Below are 6,190 nucleotides of genomic sequence, written 5' to 3'. Positions count from 1 at the left end.
TCTCTTTAGGATTCGGGAGGGTCAGGAAAAAAAGATCCAGCTTCTTATATAGAGGATCCTTTAGCAGATGGCCAAAGTTATTTCTAAACCAAAAAAGCATCCAGTTACAAAGTGAAGCAAAAAAAAAAAAAAAAAAAAAAACAGCTTTATGGGCAGCGCATTTTCAATATAGGCAAAGAAAACATGTTTGGGGTAAAATATTTTTATTTTCTTCCTTGTCTCATAATGTTATGCCAGCCAGAGTCAGGCTGGAAAGTAAGTCACAATATACAGGGTTAAATAAAACCCATCTGATGAGAATTTATGATTTGTAGGGCATGACTCCGCAGACCCCTTAGATAGCAATTTGCGCAAGATTTAAAAATCAGAGTTTAGTCATCACCACGGTGTCAACTTGCTAATGTGATGGAATGGCAGCAAGATTTCAAAGAAGATTTTGAGGGAGAGAGCAGGGAGTGGCTCAGGGAAAGAAGTGCAGTGTTGAGTCAGTTGGCTTAATGGGAACCTGGTTTGCCCATTTTGAAAACCACAATGGAGAAATAATCACCCAGATCTGCTATTTTTTCACCTTAAAACATCCTGGGGCCCGTCATCTTGTACCCTGGCTCTGCAGAGCAGGACTGGAAGGTCTTTGGGGGCCCCGCTCCTCTGAAGGATCACCCACCCCACCTGTCACATTCCTCCCTGGCCAGGCCTCACACTAAAGAGACTCACCAGGCTCCACCAACACCCACCCCAGACTCTGTACAGGGGAATCAACAGAAATGGAATCTTTAGCCCCACAAAGAGGCTGTGACATTCCCACTGCCACTTAAGGGTTCAGGCTTGTCAGAGAGTCATATAACGTTCAAGTGTGTAGGAACCATCAGGACAGCTCAAGAAGCCAAAGCCAGGCAAATCAGATGGCCCAGGGCCACATGGGGAGGGAGTGGCGAGGTCCCTGCAGGCTGTGTTGCCCCTTCCAGGCCTCCTCTGTCACCAGAGGAACTGCTCCTACTGCTTAGAATCATATTAAACCTTTGAATGGGGTGTGTAAGGACACTTTCCCCTGGAAAAATACTACATCACTCACTTCATATCCTGGCCTTAGGCCAACTGAGCCTTCACCCCACCCTCCCTGCCTAAGTCACCTCACCAAGCATCCTCTGGCACTGATGACAATGCTTTTGGCCTGGTAACCAAGGTTTCCTGACCACCTGATGGTAGGGCCCCTCCACATGGGATATTCATCCTCCCAGAAGCAGGTCTTCCAATGACAGATCTGCACTAATGTGACCAAACAGAGGGCGTCCTCCTCCTCTCTCTGCTTCTTTTAAGTTCCTTGCAAAATTAGTGGGACAAATAAGTACAAGTTGCATGAAAATGACAAACAGTTCTTCATTTGCCATCCACACCAGGAGCACGAGGTCCTGGAGCCCAGCTGTGCATTAGATGTTGTCTCTGCAGCCCAAGGTAGGAGGCTGCAGAACAATTGCACAAAGCAATTATTAATCACCAAATATACGGGACAGAAGAGTGCTAAGGGAAGAAGAGTCCAACCATAAATAAATAAAATGGCAGCAAATTAGGAAATAACAGAAACCATACTGTCTCATGACGTCCATTCACTTGCTCATCACAGCCTATCCAAGGCTGCTTTCAGAGTTCCAGTGAGTTCTTCACTGTTCCCTACTCTTGTAAGCTCTTAAATATGCCTGGTCAGCTCCTCTTGCTTCTTTGTTTTTTAAAAACATACTAAAGGAACTATTTTTGCAGCAAAACCTTCCTCCTCAGATAAAACTTCACTTCACTGGCTCTGACTTTTGAAGCCAGGCTTTCCCTCCTCTGAGCCAGCGCACCTCCTCTGAGGTCCGTTTCAGTCTGGAGGCCTGTGGTGATGTCAGTGTGCCTCAGCTGTTTTCAATTAAACCCCTCTCGCTGAGCTGAATAAATGGCTTCAGCAAGCTGATTTTCCAAAGGGTCCACCTTATTTTGAATCAATGTGTTAAAATAAAATCAACTCAACCTGAAACACATACAGTGCAAATAAATACATCTCTTCACAGATTTACCTTAAAAGTTGCAAGGGCAGTCTGGGCACGGTGGCTCATGCCTGTAATCCCAGCACTTTGGGAGGCTGAGGTGGGTGGATCACCTGAGGTCAGGAGTTTGAGACCAACCTGGCCAACATGGCGAAACCCCATCTCTACTAAAAATACACAAATTAGCCAGGTGAGGTGGCGAGCACCTGTAATCCCAGCTACTCGGGAGGCTGAGGCAGGAGAATCACTTGAACCCAGGAGGCAGAGGTTGCAGCAAGCCGAGATCGTGCCATTTCTCTCCAGCCTGGGCTACAGAGTGAGACGCCATCTCAAAAAAAAAAAAGACAACTGAATTTCTGGGGAGCACAGGTTTGTGGGAAAATGTCCACACAATTATTCCATCCCCTTTTACCTTGTGGCTTCTATGCAAAGCCACAGGGTTTTAGGACAGAACAGCCAGAGAGGGACATCACTGCCGAGTCAGAGACGGTTCCCTAGGCCCAGGCCATCTGCTTCCAATGTCTGCTGTCACTGTGCCTCTGCTCCCACCATCAAGGCCGGGGGAACTCCAGTGGCAAAAGCCCCACACCCCCAATCTACATGTGGGTTACATTATTTTGCTCATCACTGGTCAGTGCAAAATTTGCATAGGTAATTCTCAAGTGCTGTTATTCCTGGCAGACATGACCCTGGGCCGTCCCACAGTGATGGTGAGCCTGCCAATGCCTGTCCAGGATGGCCCAGGGCTATAAGTAGGAAAGGAGAAGTTTTAGAGAAGCAAGGAACTGAGGCAGAGTAGAGAGAAGCCCCTTCAACAAGGGCAGAGTCATGAAATTAGCACCCATCCAGCCCAGTCACACAGGGCCTTGAACCCAAGAGTTTCTTTTTTCTTTTTCTTTTTTTTTGAGACAGTGTCTTGTTCTGTCACCCAGGCTCAAGTGCAGTGCCGTGACCATGGGTCACTGCAGCCTTGACTTCCCGGACTCAAGCAATCTTTCCATCTCAGCCTCCCAACTATTAATAACTGGGACTGTAAGCAAATGCCACCATGCCTGGCTAGCTTTTTGTTATTTGTTTGTTTGTTTTTGAGATGGAGTCCAAAATCAGGATTCCAAGAGATGGATTTTATTTTTTGACATCCAGCCCAGGCTAGAGTGCAGTGGCACAATCTTGACTGACTACAACCCCTGCCTCCCGGGTTTTAGCGATTCTTCTGCCTCAGCCTCCCGAGTAGCTGGGACTACAGGTGTGCGCCACCATGCCCAGCTAATTTTTATATTTTTAGTAGAGATGTGGTTTCACCATATTGGCCAGGCTGGTCTTGAGCTCCTGACCTCATGATCTACCTGCCTTGGACTCCCAAAGTGCTAGGGTTACAGGCCTGAGGGACCGCACCCAGCCTTTTTTTTTTTTTTTTTTTTTAAATAGGGACAGGGTTTTGCCATATTGCCCAGGCTGAGCTCAAGCAAGGGGCTTGTCTCAAACTCTTGGACCCACCTTGGCCTCCCAAAGTGCTGGGATTACAGTTGAGCCTCCGCATCTGGCTCCTCTGCGCTTTTTAACATGTGCTCTTCTTATCTTCCTGAACCAACTGTAAGGTCCCTGAAGTCAGGGATAGTGACATACACCTTCAGGTCTCTCAAAATGTGCGAATACTGTGTTCTCCAAGATCCCTGGTGACTAAAATGAGTGCTTGTGGACAAATACCTAACACACAAATGATTTACTAAATCTATAGAGAGATAATGCAGGTAATACATAATACATTTCTGCCTGTTAATCAACACACATGAAATGCTAGGATAGTGTCCAAAAAAGTTTAAAAATAATAGTACTATTTTATTGCTTTAAAAAAATCCACCTGTCTTCCTGAATGACGCACCACCCACCCCACCCCAGCCCAAAGCTAAAGCATCCTGAACAAGTTCTTATGCAAAGGAGCGGGCCTGTCTCAGGCCTCTAGAAGAGTCGGCTCCTGCCTGGAGGCACTTCCTGGCTAGGTGGGAGACAGTCCAATCCCCATGACCCACAGGAAGCAATATTTCACTCTGTGCCAGTTACCGCTGAGGGTATTCCCACTGGGAACACCCAAATGAGGTATAAACTTTCTCCCAAACACTTGAAACTTGAAAGCTTCCCACCAACCTGAAACATGGGAGCAGAAGCTGGAAGACATGGTGCGGGGCACACCGTGGGTGTCAGTTCGGACAAACCTGACACATGGGAGCAGGAGCTAGAAGACAGGGTGCTGGGCACACGGTGGGTGCCAGTTCCTACCAGCCTGAAACCTGGGAGAAGGAGCTAAAAGACTGTTCTGGCACACAATGGGTGCCAATTCTGAATGGTAAATGACTAATGTATTGTGACCCGGAGGGTGTGCTGGCCTGGAAATGAAGCTTACGTTAGAACCTAATGATTGTGCAGACTGGTCCTGGGATGGGGAAAAGACTGCTTTTTAGTGTGGTTAATGAATACGTGTTTTAAGGCAATGCGGAGAGTGTCCATTTGTAGAGAAAACTCGGGGATGGAAAGCTTGCACAGTCGCTAAGAGGGGAGCTGAGGTGTGGGTCCAGACCCATGATCGTCTGCCTGGAAAAGACTGAGCACCTGTGCCCCAGCCTCTGGCCATTGTCTAAGGGCTCCCAACCCCTCTCCCACTCCCACGTCCTGCTTGTCTCCTGCTCAGCTCTGTCCGTGCTCCACCCTCAGCTCACCTGCCCATTGACGTGACCTGCCCAGTTCCTGGGAGCATTTACATGTGTGACTCCTGCCCTCTGCTCCAACCTTGGTCCCTAAATCATCCAGTCCTGCTGGGGCGCCTCCGGCTGCCCCAGGCTTCCTCCATGATCTCCCTAGACCTGTTCTAAATCTGTCACCTCCTGCCTCAGTTTGCCCTTTTCAATCTTCTCCCTTTCCTCTTCCTGCAAATCTGCACCCTGCTGGCCCCGTGCTAAGTATCCTCCTTCTGTCCTCATCTTTGCTCCCAAGGGTCTCACCAGCGAGGGCTTTGCCTTCTTCTCTGGAGTTGTCTCATCCTCCCTCTCTCGGAGGCCCGGCTGGGGCCCTGCTTCTCAGGGAGGTCCCTGAGGGTTCCTGGGATCCCTGGGGACTCATGCCTTCCTGGGCAGCCATAGGGTTCAGTGGAAAAGCATGGGCTCTGGAGGCAGGCACACCTGCATTTGAATCCTGACGCTGCTCCTTTCTAGAGTGTGACCTCAGGTCACTGCCTTATTCTCTGCATCTATAAAATGAAGGTAATTCCAACCTATTTAGTTGTTCTAAGGATTATATTAAAACGTGTGAGATGCCCAGAGCAGGGCTGAGGACATAGTAAATGAGTAATAATGGTTGCTTTCCTTTCTTCCTCTGGCGCTAGTGTCTGCACCACCCACTGGGCGCTGTGAGTCAAGCCACACCACGCCGCACTGGCCAAACCCTACCTGGACTCATAGGCAAGAGGCTACAGTGATGGGGATGAGGGAACCTGGTGCTGCCAGGGCCCAAGCCCCATGCCTGGTGCCAGGTGGCTGAGGATCTCCCCAGGTCTGGCAAGGGTGCTCAGGCTTGGTGCACTGATTTGCCTCCCCTGCCCAGACAAGTAAAGGGCCACTTAAAGAGGTTGAGGGCTGGAGTCCAGAGCCCTGAGCCAAATCTCTGCCCAGACTGTAACCCTCAAGTCATGGGAAAATCTGCTTCTGGGGTGGAGGCTGGTCTTGGAATGGCAGGTAAGGACCAGGACAGGATGGGGAGGACCACCTCGCAGACCTCACTCTCACCACCAGGTATACACACAGTCACAACTTGCTTGCCCCTCAGTGGGTGGGCAGTATTTTCAAGTCCTTGAAACACCAAGGTTTTGTCACAATTTTCTCCTGGGGCAAAGGGGCTACTTTCTCCTACACTAAAGAGAGCCCTCTCCAAACAATTTGTACTTTGCCGGAGATACTGGGTGGGCTCTATGCAGGCTCTTAGACGGAGATTTCTCGACCGATCAAGAAGCATCTGCTTCCCTTATTTACTTAGCAAATATTTCTTTTCTTTTCTTTTTTTCTTTTTTTTTTTCTTTTCTTTTCTTTTTTTTTTTTTGCGACAGAGTCTTACTCTTTCGCCCAGGCTGGAGTGGAGTGGTGTGATCTCTGCTCACCACAACCTCTGCCTCCCGGATTCAA

Source organism: Rhinopithecus bieti, unplaced genomic scaffold (assembly GCF_001698545.2).
Source record: "Rhinopithecus bieti isolate Rb0 unplaced genomic scaffold, ASM169854v2 scaffold_7681, whole genome shotgun sequence".
NCBI lineage: Eukaryota > Metazoa > Chordata > Mammalia > Primates > Cercopithecidae > Rhinopithecus > Rhinopithecus bieti.
The sequence above is the reverse complement of the archived record's forward strand: the minus strand, read 5'-3'. Positions refer to the sequence as shown.